Below are 15,258 nucleotides of genomic sequence, written 5' to 3'. Positions count from 1 at the left end.
TGATAACACTAACCCTAACACTAATTCAAGCCCTAACCCTAATATTAAACCTAACTGAAACCCTAACACTGACCCTGACCCTAACAATACCCCTAGCTCTAAACCTGACCCTAACCTAAACCTAACCCTTACACTAGACCTAGCCATAAACCTAACCCTAAAACTATAACTAACTGTAATCCTAGACCTGACATAAGCCCTAGCCCTAATCCTAGCCCTAACCCTAACTTAAACTCTAGCCCTCATTCTAGCCCTAAACCTAGCCTTAATCCTAATCCTTACCCTAACCCTAGCCATAACTCTAATTCTAACCTTCATCATAGCTCTAAACCTAGCTATAACCCCATCCCTTATCCTAAACCTAACCCTAACCCTAAACCTAAACCTAACACTATCCCTAACCATAGGCCTAACCCAAACACTGACCCTAGCCATAATCCTAGTCCTAATTTAGTCCTAACCCTAAACCTAACACTAACCCTAGCCCTAAGACTAACTCTAACTCTTAACCTAGCCTATCCTAGTCCTAACCCTATCCCTTACCTTAACACTATACCTAGCTCTAAACCCAGCCTTAACCCTAGTCCATAACATATCCCTAGCCTTAAGCCTAGATCTAAACTTAACCCTCAGCCTAAACCTAACCCTAACACTAGCCATAGCCCTAACACTCATCCTAAAACTAACTATAACCCTAGCCCTAGCAAAAAACAAAACCAAGCCCTAGCCCTAACCTTAACTCTTAACGTAAATGAAACCCTAACACTACACCTCGCCATAACCTAGCCCTAATTCGAATCCTAAAACTAACCCTAAAACTAACCATGACTGTGACTCTGATGCTAACACTAACCCTAGCTCTAAACATCACCCTAACCCTAAACCTAAACCTAACATTAGACCTAGCCCTAACACTAACCCTAAAACTAACCCTAAACATAACCCTAGTTTTTACATTAGCCATAGCCATAAACCTAGCCCTAAACCTAATACAAAACCTATCTCTAATCCAAGCCCTAACCCTAGATTTAACACTAACCCTAACCCTAACAATAGCCATAACCCTAACCCTAATTCTAGCCCTAACCCTAGTTCTAAGACCTATCCTTTACCGTAAGCTGAACCCTAACCCTAATGATAACCCTAGTCCTAACCCTAACAAAACCCTTACCCTATTACTAGTTCTAACCCTAGCCCTCATTCTAGCTCTAATACTAACCCAAACCCTAACCCTCTTACCCTTATTCTGACATAACAATAACCCTAGGTCTAAACTTGACCATAACCCTAAACAGAACCCTAACACTACCCCTACTGGTAACCCTATACCTAAACCTAACCCTAACACTAGCACTAGACCTAAACCTAATCCTAAATTTAGTGATAACTCTAGCCCTAGCCCTAAAATAAAACCTAGTCCTAGCACTAACAATATTCATTAACCTAACCAAAACACTAACCATTCCCCTAGACCTAAACTTAGTCCTAATTCTAGACCTAACCCTAACCCTAACCCTAACCTGAACACTGACCCTGAACCTAAAACTAACCCTAGCTGCCAAACCTGACCCTAACCCTAAACCAAACCCTAACACTAGACCTAGCCATAAACCTAACACTAAATCTACCCCTAATGTAATCCAAGACCTGACATTAGCCATTGCCCTAATTCTAGCCCTAACCCTAATACAAACCCTAGCCCTCATCCTAGCCCTAAACCTAGCCTTAATCCTAACTCTAATCCTAACCCTAGCCCTAACTGTAATTCAAACCCTCATCCTAGACCTAAACCTAGCTATAACCCCATCCCTTACCTTAAACCTAACATTAACCCTTACCCTAACCCTAACCCTAACCATAGCCCTAACCCTAGGCCTAAACCTAACACTAACCCTAGCTCTAATCCTATCCCTAATTTATCCCTAACCCCAACCCTAATCCTAGGACTAAATCTAACTCTCCACCTAGCCCTAGCCCTACTTCTAATCCTATCTCTTACCTTAACCCTATCCCTAGCCGTAAACCTAGTGCTAACCCAAGCCCAAAACCTAGCCCTAGCCCTAATCCTAGATCTAACCCTAACTCTAAATGTAACCCTAACCCTAAGCCTAAACCTAACCCTAACACTAGCCCTAGCCCTAATGCTCATCCTAAAACTAGCCCTAAAAGAAGCCCTAGCCCTAAAACAAAACTGACCAGTAGCCCTAAACTTAACACTTAACATAAACCAAACCTGATCCTTACAACTAGCCCTAACCCTAGGTCTAATTCCAGTCCTAACTTTAACCCTAAAACTATCTCTGACCCTGACTCTGACTCTAACAATAACCCTAGCTGTAACATCACCCTAACCCTAAACCTAACCCTAACACTAGACCTAGGTCTAACCCTAACCCTAAAAGTAGCCCTAATTATAACCATGGTTCTTACATTAGCCATATCCCTAACCATAGCCCTAACCTAACACAAAACCTAGACCAACTCTGAGCCCTAACCCTAGCTTTAATCCTAATTCCAAATCCTAATCCTAACCCTAACCCTCCCCTAACACTAACTCTAACCCTATCTTTTATCCTAAGCCAAACCCTAACCCTAATGCTAACCCTAGTCCTAACACTAATCCTTAGCATAACCCAAACCCTAACATTATTACTAGTCATAACCATAAGCCTAGCTCTTTCATTAGCATAGGGCTACTTTCACAAGAATCAATATAGGGAGTGCCCGCAGAGAACTGAAAGAGTGTGAAGTTTCAAGAACCTAGGAGGAACCCTGTTTGATTTCCAGCTAAATATCCATTTACCAATATAGGTCAAAATGAAGTGAAACCTTAAAATACAAAGTGTTATTACAGTGAACCATTGAACCTAGGAGCCCCAAACATGGGGAGCACAGTAAGGCTAGATAAAAGATGAATTCTGCCCAGTATCAAAGAAATCTGAACAAAACTATCTCTAACCATAACACTGGCTCTAATCTACCCCTAAACCTAACCCTAACCCTAACACTAACCCTAACCTGCTTAGAAAATGTTCATCCTAGAAGTCCTAACTTGGGGAGCCTAGTAGAGCCAGTGAAAAAAATGAATCCTGTGGAGTATCAAAGAAATCTGACCAAATAATTGGGGGAGGTATTTCAATACATGCATATTTACCCGTTTTCTCCTAAAGTGCTCTTGGATAAAGTTGTTTTTGCATGCTTCAGCTTAGGACTAGTTTCACAAGGAACAAACCAGAGAGAGCCCACAGAGAACTAATTGTGTGAAGTTTCAAGCAATTAGGAAAAATCCTGTTTGATTTCCAGCTCCATTTCCATTTAACCATATAGGGCAAAATGAAGTGAAACCTTAACAAATTGTTCCTGACAGTGAACCATTGAACCTAGAAGGCCCAAACCTAAAGAACATAGTAAGGCTAGGTAAAAGATGAATCCTGTGCAATATCAAAGAAATTTGAACAAAACTAACTGTAACCCTAACACTAGCTCTAACCCTAGCCCTGTCCCTATCCCTAACCCTAACCCTAACCCTAACTTGTTTAGAGAACCATTAATCCTAGAATTCCAAAAATTGGAAACTGAGAATTGATTGAGTGTGTGAAGTTTCAAGCAGCTAGTACAAACATAGTGGGGCAAGCTAAGAGATGAATCCTGTGCAGTATCAAAGAAATCTGACAAAATAGTTGGGGGAGGTATTTCAGTACATGCATATTTCCCTGTTTTCTCCTAAAGTGCTCGCAGATAAAGCTGTTTTTGCATGGTATAGCTTAGAGCTAATTTCACAAGGAACAAACCAGGGAGTGCCCAAAGAGAATTGATTGAGTGTTTGAAGTTCCAAGAAGCTAGCAACAACACATTTTGATTTCCAACTCCATTTCCTTTTACCCATATAGGTCAAAATGAAGTGAAACTTAAAATACAAACTGTTCCTTACAGCAAACCATTAAACCTAGGAGGCCCAAACACAGGGAGAATAGTAAAAATAGGAAAAAGTTGAATTCTGCCCCATATCAAAGAAATTTGAACAAAGATAAGTATAACCCTAACGCTAGCTCTAACCCTAGCCATAACCCAAACCCTAAACCTAAACTGTTTAGAGTCCATTGATCATAGAATTCCCAAAGTTGGAAAGCCTACTGGGGTAAGCTAACAGATGAATCATGCACAGAATCAAAGAAATCTGACAAAATAATTGGGGGAAGTATTTCAGTACATGCCTATTTCCCTGTTTTCTCCTAAAGAAACTATTGGATAAAGTTGTTTTTGCATGCTTCAGCTTAGTGCTACGTAGACAAGGAACAAACAAGAGAGTGCCCACAGAGAACCGAATGAGTGTATGAAGTTTCAAGCAGGTAACACAAGCCCTGTTTGATTTCCAGCTAGAATTCCATTCACACCTATAGGCCATAATGAAGTGAAACCTGAAAATTCAATCTATTCCTGACAGTGAACCATTGAACCTACAAGGCCCAAACTTGGGGAGCCTACTAAGGCCAAGTAAAGGATGAATACTGTACAGTATCAAAGAAATCTGACCAAAAAAATTGAAGCTCTTTCAGTACATGGGTATTTTCCTGCTTGCTCCTAAAGTGCTCACATATAAAGCCATTTCTTTCTAATTCAGCTTGGGGCTATTTCCACAAAAAAAAGAGAATGTGCACTGAGTACTGAGTACTGATTGAGTGTGTGAAGTTTCAAACAGCAAGTACAAATCCTGTTTGACTTCCAGCTCCATTTCCATTCACCCCTAGGGCAAAATGAAGTGAAACCTGAAAATTCAAACTGTTCCTAAGAGCAAACCCTTGAACCTAGGAGGCCCAAAAATTGAGAATATAGTAAGGATAGGAAAAAGATGAACCCTACCCAGTATCAAAGAAATTTGAACAAAATTAACTCTAACCCTAAAATTAGCCCTAACCCTAACCCTAAACCTAACCATAACCCTAATCCTAACCTGTTTATAGAACTGTTGATCCTAGAAGGCCCTAACTTGGGGAGCTTAGTAGGTCTGGCTAACAGATGATTCCTATGCAGTATCAAAGAAATCTGACCAATAATTGGGGGAGATATTTCAGTACATTCATATTTCCCTGTATTTTCCTAAAGTGCTCATGCATAAAGTTGTTTTGCATGTTTCCGCTTAGGTCTACTTCCACAAGGAACAAACCAGAGAATGTGCACAGACAACTGATTGAGTATCTGAAGTTTCAGGCAGCTAGCACCAACCCTGTTTGATTTCCAGCTCAATTTCTATTCATACCTATAGGCCATAATGAAGTGAAACCTGAAAATAAAATCTGTTCCTGAAAATGAACCATGAACCTACAAGGACAAATGTGGGAAATCTACTAATGCTAGGTAAAGGATGAATCCTATACAGTATCAAAGAAATGCTAACAAAAAATTTGAGGTTCTTTCAGTACATGGGTATTCTCCTGCTTGCTCCTAAAACACTCACAGATAAAGCTGTTTCTTTCTTATTCAGCTTAGGGATATGTCCACAAGAAACAAACCAGAGAATGTTCACTGAGAACTGATTGAGTGTGTGAAGTTTCAAGCAGCTAGCACAAACCCTATTTGATTTCCAGGTCCATTTCATTCACCCCTATAGGGAAAAATGAAGTGAAACCTGAAAATTCAAACTGTTCCTGAGAGTGAACCCTTGAATATGGGAGGCCCAAACTTGAGGAGTGTAGTAAGGATAGGGAAAAGCTGAATTCTTCCCCATATCAAAGGAATTTGAACAAAACTAACTCTAACTCTAACTCTAGATCTAAGTCTAGCCATAACCCTAAGCCTAACTCTAACTCTAACATGCTTAGAGAACCATTTATCCTAAAAGTTTAAAAACTTGGGGAGCCTGATGGGGCAAGCAAACAGATGAATCCCACACACTATCAAAGATATCTGACCAAATAATTGCAGGAGGTATTTCAGTATATGCATATTTCCCTGCTTTCTCCTAAAATGTTCTCAGATAAAGTTGTTTTTGCATGCTTCAGTTTAGGGTTACTTTGACAAGGAACAAGCCACAGAGTGCCCACAGAAAATTGATTGAGTGTGTGAAGTTTCAAACAGGTAACACAAACCCTGATTTATTTCCAGCTCCATTTTCATTTACCCATATAGGGTGAAATGAAGTGAAACATTAAAATATAAACTGTCCCTGACAGTGAACCATTGAATCCAGAAGGCTCAAACCTGGGGAGAATAGTTAGGCTAGGTAAAAGATGAATCCTGCCCAATAACAAAAAATTTTAAAAAAAACTAACTCTAAACCCAACAATGGCTTTAAACATAGCCCTAACCCCAACCCTAACCCTAACCCTAATCTGTTTAGAGAACCAATGATTTTCGAAGTCCCAAACTTGAGGAGCCTAGTAGGGTAAGCTAACACATGAATCCTGTGCAGTTTCAAAGAAATCTGACCAAATAATTGGGGGACAAATTTCAGTGAATTCATATTTCCCTGTTTTCTCTTAAAGTGCTCTCAGATAAAGTTGTTTTTGCATGCTTCAGCTTAGGGCTATTTTCACAAAGAACAACCCACAGAGAACTGATTGAGTGGTAGAAGTTTCACGCAGATAGTGCAAATCCAGTTTGATTTCCAGCTCCATTTCCATTTACCTGATAGGGCAAAATGGAGTTAAACCCTAAAATACAAGCTGTTCCTGACAGTGAACCATTGAATCAACAAGGCCCAAACCTGAGGAGCATAATAAGGCTAAGTAAAAGATGAGTCCTGCCCAGTATCAAAGAAATTTGAACAAAACTAACTCTAACCCTAACACTAGCTCTAACCCTTGCCCTAACCCTAATCCTAACACTAACTAAACCTGTTTAGAGAACCATTGATCCTAGGAGTCCCAAGCTTGGGGAGCCTGGTGGGGCAAGATAACAGATGAATCCTGTGCAGTATAATAGAAATCTGACCAAATAATTGGGGAGGTATTTCTGTACATGCATATTTACCTGTTTTCTCCTAAAGTGCTCTAGGATAAAGTGGTTTTCGATGCTTCAGCTAAGTGCTACTTTCACAAAGAACAAAACAGAGAGCACACACAGAGAAGTGATTGAGTGTGTGTGGCATTTCAAGCAGCTACCACCAACCCTGTTTGATTTCCAGCTACATTTTTATTTATCCATATAGGTCAAAATGAAGTGAAACCTTAAGATACAAACTGTTCCTGACAGTGAACCCTTGAACCAAGAAGGCCCAAAATTGAATCACATAGTAAGGTAATGTATAAAATCAATCCTGCCCAGTATCAAAGAAATTTGAACAAAACTAAATCTTACACTAACACTAGCTCTAACCCTAACCCTAATCCTAAAACCAACCCTAACCCTAACCTGTTTAGAGAACTAATGATCCTAGAAGTTCCAAACGTGGTGAGCCTAGTAGGGCAAGCTAACAGAATAATCCTGTGCAGTATCAAATAAATTTGACCAAATAATTGGGGAAGATATTTCAGTACATGTATATTTCCCAGTTTTCTCCAAAAGTGCTCTCAGATACAGTTGTTTTGAATTCTTGAGCTTAGGCCTACTTTCATAGGGAACAAACCAGAGAGTGTCCACAGAGAACTGATGGAGTCTGTGAAGTTTCAAGCATCTAACACCAACCCTGTTTCATTTTCAGCTCCATTTCCATTTAACTGTATTGGACAAAATGAAGTGAAACCTTAAAATACAAATTGTTCCTGACAGCAAAAGATTGAACCTAGAAGGCCCAAACCTGGGGAACATAGTAAGCGTAGATAAAAGATTAATCCTGCCCAGTATCAAAGAAATTTGAACAAAACTAACACTAGCCCTAACACTAGCTCTAACCCTAGCCTTAACACTAACCCTAACACTAACCCTAACCTGATTAGAGAACCTTTGATCCTAGAAGTCCCAAAATTGGAGAGCCTAGTGGGGCAAGCTAACACATGAATCCTGCACAGCATCAAAGAAATCTGACCAATTATTTGGGGGGAGGTATTTCAGTACATGCATATTTCCCTGTTTTCTCCTAAAGTGCTCTCAGATAAAGTTGTTTTTGCATGCTTCAGCATAGGACTACATTCACAAGGAACAAATCAGAGTGTGCCCAATGAGAACTTATTGGGTGTGTGAAGTTTTAATCAGCTAGCACAAACCCTGTTTAATTTCCAGCTCCATTTTCATTCACCCCATAGGTCAAAATGAAGTGAAACCTTAAAATACAAACTGTTCCTGACAGTGAACCATTGAACAGAGAAGGCCCAGACCTGGGGAGCACAGTAAGGCTAGGTAAAAGATAAATTTTGCCAAGAATCAAAGAAATTTGAACAAAACTAACTCTAACCCTAAAACTAGCACTAACCCTAACCCTAACTTTAACCTGTTTAGAGAACCATTGATCCTAGAAGTCCTAAACATGGAGAGCCTGGTGGGGCAAGCTAACTGATGAATCCTGCACACTACCAAAGAAACCTGACCAAATAATTGGGGGAGTTATTTCAGTACATTCATATTTCCCTGTTTTCTTATAAAGTACTCTCGGATAAAATTGTTTTTTCATGCTTCAGGTTAGGGCTACTTCCACAAGGAACAAACCAGAGAGTGCCCACAGAGAACTGATTGAGTGTGTGAAGTTTCAAGCAGCTAGCACCAACCCTGTTTGATTTCCAGCTCAATTTCCATTCATACCTATAGGCCATAATGAAGTGAAACCTGAAAATTCAATCTGTTCCTGATAGTGAACCATTGAACCTACAAGGACAAATGTGGGGAATCTACTAATGCTAGGTAAAGGATGAATCCTATACAGTATCAAAGAAATACAAACAAAAAAATTTGAGGTTCTTTCAGTACATGGGTATTCTCCTGCTTGCTCCTAAAACACTCACAGATAAAGCTGTTTCTTTCTTGTTCAGCTTAGGGCTATGTCCACAAGAAACAAACCAGAGAATGTTCACTGAGAACTGATTGAGTGTGTGAAGTTTCAAGCAGCTAGCACAAACCCTGTTTGATTTCCAGGTCCATTTCATTCATCCCGATAGGGCAAAATGAAATCAAACCTGAAAATTTGAACAGTTCCTGAGAGTGAACCCTTCAATCTGGGAGGCCCAAACATGGGGAGTGTAGTAAGGATAGGAAAAAGCTGAACCCTGACCTGCATCAAAGGAATTTGAACAAAACTAACTCTAACCCTAACTCTAGACCTAAACCTAGCCATAACCCTAAGCCTAATTCTAACCCTAACATGTTTAGAGAACCATTTATCCTAAAAGTTTCAAACTTGGGGAGCCTAGTGGGGCAAGCTAACAGATGAATCCCACATAATATCAAAGATATTTGACCAAATAATTGCAGGAGGTATTTTAGTACATGCATATTTCCCTGTTTTCTTCTAAAGTGCTCTCAGATAAAATTGGTTTTGCATGCTTTGGCTTAGGGCTACTTCGACATAGAACAAGCCAGAGAGTGCCCACAGAGAACTGATTAAGTGTGTGAAGTTTCAAGCAGATAACACAAACTCTGTTTGATTTCCAGGTCCATTTCCATTCACCCTTATAGGGCAAAATAAAGTGAAACCTGAAAATTCAAACAGTTCCTGAGAGTGAACCCTTCAATCTGGGAGGCCCAAACATGGGGAGTGTAGTAAGGATAGTGAAAAGCTGAACCCTGACCCACATCAAAGAAATTTGAACAAAACTAACTCTAACCCTAACTCTAGATCTAAACCTAGCCATAACCCTAAGCCTAACTGTAACCCTAACATGTTTAGAGAACCATTTATCCTAAAAGTTTCAAACTTAGTGATCCTAGTGGGGCAAGCTAGCAGATGAATCCCACACAGTATCAAAGATATCTGACCAAATAATTGTGGGAGATATTTCAATATATGCATATTTCCCTGTTTTCTCTTAAAGTGCTCTCAGATAAAGTTGTTTTTGCATGCTTCAGCTTAGGGCTTCTTTGACAAGAAACAAGCCAGAGAGTGCTCACAGAGAACTGATTGAGTGGGTGAAGTTTCATGCAGGCAACACAAACCCTGTTTGATTTCCAGCTCCATTTCCATTTACCCATGGAGGTCAAAATGAAGTGAAATCCAGTAAGAGTAACAGCTGTTTCTGACAGCAAACCATTGTAAAAATAAGGCCCAAAACTGAGGCGCATAATAAGGCTAAGTAAAAGATGAATCCTGCCTAGTATCAAAGAAATTTGAGAAAACTAACTATAACCCTAACACTAGCTCTAACCCTAGCCCTAACCCTAACACTAACTAAACCTGTTTAGAGAACCATTGATCCTAGAAGTCCCAAACAGGGGGAGCCTGGGGGCGGGGGGAATAGCAGATGAATCCTGTGCAGTATAATAGAAATCTGACTAAATAATCAGGGAGGTATTTTTGTACATGAATATTTTCCTGTTTTCTCATAAAGTTGTTTTTCCATGCTTCAGCTAAGTGCTACTTTTACAAGGAAGAAACAAGAGAGTGCACACAGAGAAGTAATTGAGTGTGTGTGGCATTTCAAGCAGCTAGCACCAACCCTGTTTGATTTCCAGCCACATTTACATTTACCCATATAGGTCAAAATGAAGTGAAACCTTAAGATACAAACTGTCCTGACAGCGAACCGTTGAAGCAAAAAATACCAAAATTGGGTCACATAGTAAGGCTATGTAAAAAATCAATCTTGCCCAGTATCAAAGAAATTTGAACTAAACTAACTCTTACCATAACATTAGTTCTAACCCTAGCCCTAATCCTAAAACTAACCCTAACCCTAACCTGTTTAAAGAACCATTGATCCTAGAAGTTCCAAACTCTAATCCTAACTCTAGCTCTACCTAGCCATAACCCTAAGCCTAACTCTAACCCTAACATGTTTAGTGAACCATTTATCCTAAAAGTTTGCAGTATCAAAAAAATTTGACCAAATAATTGGGGGAAGTATTTCAGTACATGCATATTTCCTTGTTTCCTCCTAAAGTGCTCTTGGATAAAGTTGTTTTTGCATGCTTCAGCTTAAGAATACTTTCACAAGGAAAAAAAACAGAGAGTGCATTCAGAGAACTGATTGAGTGTGTGAAATTTCAAGCAGCTAGCACCAACCGTGTTTCATTTTCAGCTCGATGTCCATTCACACCTATAGGCCATAATGAAGTAAAACCTAAAAATTCAAACTGATCCTGACAGTGAATGGTTTAACCTAAAAGGCCCAAACTTGATGAGCCTACTAAGGCTAGTGTAAGGATGAATCTTGAATAGTATCAAAGAAGTCCCATCAAAAAATAATTGAAGTGTTTTCAGTACATGTTTATTCTTTTGTTTGCTCCTAAAGCACTCACGTATAAAGCTTTGGCTTTCTACTTCAGCTTAGGGCTACTTGCACAAGAAAAAAAACAAGGAATGTGCACTGAGAACTGAATGAGTTTATGAAGTTTTAAGCAGCTAGCACCAACCCTGTTTGATATCCAGCTCCATTTCCACTCACCCTTATAGGGCAAAATGAAAATTCAAACTGTTCCTGAGAGTGAATCCATGAACCAAGGAGGCCCAAACATGGGGAGTATAGAAAAAAATAGGAAAAAGATAAATCCTGCTTAGTATCAAAGACATTTGAACAAAACTAATACTAGTCCTAACACTAGCTCTAACCTTGCCCTAATCCTAACCCTAACCTTAACCCTAATCTGTTCAGAGAACCATTGATCCTAGAAGTCACAAACTTGGTGAGCCTAGTTGTGCAAGATAATAGATGAATACTGTGCAGTATCAAAGAAATCTGACCAAATAATTGGGGGAGGTATTTCAGTACATGCATATTTCCCTGTTTTCTTATAAAGTGCTCTGGGATAAAATTGTTTTTGCATGCTTCAGCTTAGGGCTACTTTCACTAGGAAAAAAACAGAGTGCCCACAGAGAACTGATTGAGTGTATGAAGTTTCAATCAGCTAACACCAACCCAGTTTGATTTCCAGCTCCATTTCTTTTACCCAAGTAGGTCAAAATGAAGTGAAACCTTAAAATACAAACTGTTTCTGACAGCAAACCATTGAACTGAGAAGACCCAAAATTGGAGAACATAGTAAGCTACATAAAAAATTAATCCTTCCAAGTATCAAAGAAATTTGAACAAAACTAGCTCTAATCCTAACACTAGCTCTAACCCTATCCCTACCTCTAACCCTAACACTAACCCTAACCTGTTTAGAGAACCACTGATCCTAGAAGTCCCAAACTTTGTAACCTAGTGGGGCAAGCTAACAGAAGAATCCTGGGCATTATCAAAGAAATCTCACAAAATAATTGGGGGATGTATTTGAGCACATGCATATTTCCCTGTTTTCTCCTAAAGTGCTCTTGGATAAAGTTGTTTTTTCATGCTTCAGGTTAGGGCTACTTTGACAAGGAAGAATCCAGAGAGTGCCCACAGAGAACTGATTGAGTGGGTGAAGTTTCAAGCAGTTAGCACCAACCCTGTTTGAATTCCAGCTCCAATTCCATTCACACCATTAGGACTTAATTAAGTGAAACCTCAAAATCAAACTATTAGTGACAGTGAACCATTGAACCTAGAAGGCCCAAATGATGGATCCTACTGAGGCAAGGAAAAGATTAATCCTGTACAGTATCAAGGAAATATGACCAAAAAATTTGAAGCTCTTTCAGTACATGTGTATTCTCCTGCTTACTCCTAAAGCATTCACAGATAAAGCTGTTTCTTTCCACTTCAGCATAGGGCTACTTCCACAAGAAACAAACCAGAGAATGCACACTGAAAACTGATTGAGTGTGTGAAGTTTCAGAGCAGCTAGCACCAACACTGTTTGATTTCCAGCTCGACTCCCTTTCACACCTATAGGGTAAATTGAAGTGAAACCTGAAAATTCAAACTGTTCCTCAGAGTGAAACTTTGAACATAGGAGGCCCAAACATGGGGAGTATAGTAAGTATAGGAAAAAGATGAATCCTGCTGAGTATCAAACAAATTTTTAAAAAATTAACTCTAACCCTAACACTAGCTCTAACACTAGCCCTAAACCTAACCCTAACCCCAACAGTTTTTTTTAAAGGAAACCAAAGAGCACCCTGCTAGTCAAGGCATGATGACCAAGAGTTAAGAGATTTCTTTTTTCTTTCTTTTTTTTTTTTTTTTTTTTTTTTTGAGAGAGAGAGAGAAATTTTAATATTTATTTTTTAGTTTTCGGCAGACACAACATCTTTATTTGTATGTGGGGCTGAGGACCGAACCCAGGCCGCACGCATGCCAGGCGAGTGCGCTACTGCTTGAGTCACATCCCCATCCCCTAACCCTTACCTGTTTAGAGAACTATTGATCCTAGAAGTCCCAAACTTGGAGAGCCTAGTGGGGAAACCTAACAGATGAATCCTGCACAGTATCAAAGAAAGCTGACCAAATAGTTGAAAAAGGTATTTCAATACATGTATATTTCCCTGTTTTCTCCTAAGTGCTTTTGGATAAAGTTTTTTTTTTATATACTTCAGCTTAGAGTGACTTTCACAATGAACAAACCAGGGAGTTCCCACAGAGAACTGATTGTGCGTGTGAAGTTTCAAGCAGCTAGCATGAACACTGTTTGATTTCCATCTCCATACCAATTTAACCATTTAAGGCAAAATGAAGTGAAACATTTAAATACAAACTGTTCCTGATAAGGAACCTTTGAACCAAGAAGTCCCAAACCTGAGGAACATAGTAAGGCTAGGGAAAAGATGAGTCCTCCCCATATCAAAGAAATTTGAACAAAACTAACTCTAGCCCTTACAGTAGCTCTAAACCTAGCCCTAACCCTAACCCTAACCCTAACCCTAACTTTAACCTGTTTAGAGAACCATTGATCCTAGAAGTCCCAGTCTTGGAGAGCCTACTGAGGCAATCTAACAGATGAATCCTGTGCAGTATCAAAGAAATCTGACCAAATTATTGGGGGATGTATTTCAGTACATACATATTTCCCTGTTTTCTCCTAAGCGCTCTTGGATAAAGTTGTTTTTGCATGCTTCAGACTAGGGCTACTTTCACAAGAAAGAAACCAGAGAGTGCCCATATAGAACTTATTGAGTGTATGAAGTTTCAAATTGCTAGCACCAACACTGTTCAATTTCCAGGTCCATTTCCATTCAACCATATAAGTCAATATGAAGTGAAACTTTAAGATACAAACTTCCTGACAAAAAAGCATGGAATGGAGAAAGCCCAAACCTGGGGGATAATAAGGTTAAAAAAAGATGACTCCTGCCCATTATCAAAGAAATTTGAATAAAACTAACTTTAAACCTAACACTAGCTCTAACCCTACTAGCTCCTAATATTCTCTTGCTATTCTCCTAAGGTGCTCACACATAAAACTGTTTCTTTCTACTTCAACTTATGAATACTTCCACAAGAAACAAACCAGAGAATGCACACTGAGAACTGAATGGGTATGTGAAGTTTGAAGAAGCTAGTATAAACCCTTTTTGATTTTCAGCTCCATTTCCATTCACTTTTATAAGGCAAAATAAAGTGAAACCTGAACATTCAAACTGTTCCTGAGAGCAAACTCTTGAACCTAGGAGGCTGAGACATGCAGAGTATAGTAAGAATATGAAAAACATGAATCATGCCAAGTATCAAAGAAATTTGAACAAAATTGACTCTAAACCTAACACAAGATCTAACCCTATCCCTAACCTTAACCCTAAAACTAACTCTAAACTGTTTAGAGAATTGTTGATCCTAGAAATCCCAAACTTGGGGAGCCTGGTGAAGCCAGCTACCAGATGAATCCTTCACAATATCAAAAAAGTCTGACCAAATAATTGGGGGAAGGAATTCAGTATATGCATATTTTCCTGTTTTCTCCTAAAGTGCTCTAGGATAAATTTGTTTTTGCATACTTCAGCTTAGGGCTACTTTCACAAGGAACAAACCAGAGAGTGCCCACACAGAACTGATTGAGTGTGTGAAGTTTCAAGCAGGTAACACAAACCCTGTTTTATTTCCAGCTCCATTTCCATTTACCCATATAGGTCAATATAAAGTGAAACCTTAAGATACAAACTGTTCCTGACAACGAACCATGGAATCGAGAAGGCTCAAACCTGGAAATCATAGTAAGGCTATGTAAAACATGAATCCTGCCCAGTAACAAAGAAATTTGAACAAAATGAACTCTATCCCTAACATTAGCTATAACCTTAGCCCTAACCCTAACCCTAACAATACCCTAACCTGTGTAGAGAACCGTTGATTGTAGAAACCCCAAATTTGGGGAGCC

This window comes from Marmota flaviventris, chromosome 15 (genome assembly GCF_047511675.1).
Source record: "Marmota flaviventris isolate mMarFla1 chromosome 15, mMarFla1.hap1, whole genome shotgun sequence".
NCBI classification, from domain to species: Eukaryota; Metazoa; Chordata; class Mammalia; order Rodentia; family Sciuridae; genus Marmota; species Marmota flaviventris.
Note: the sequence above shows the minus strand (reverse complement) of the source record.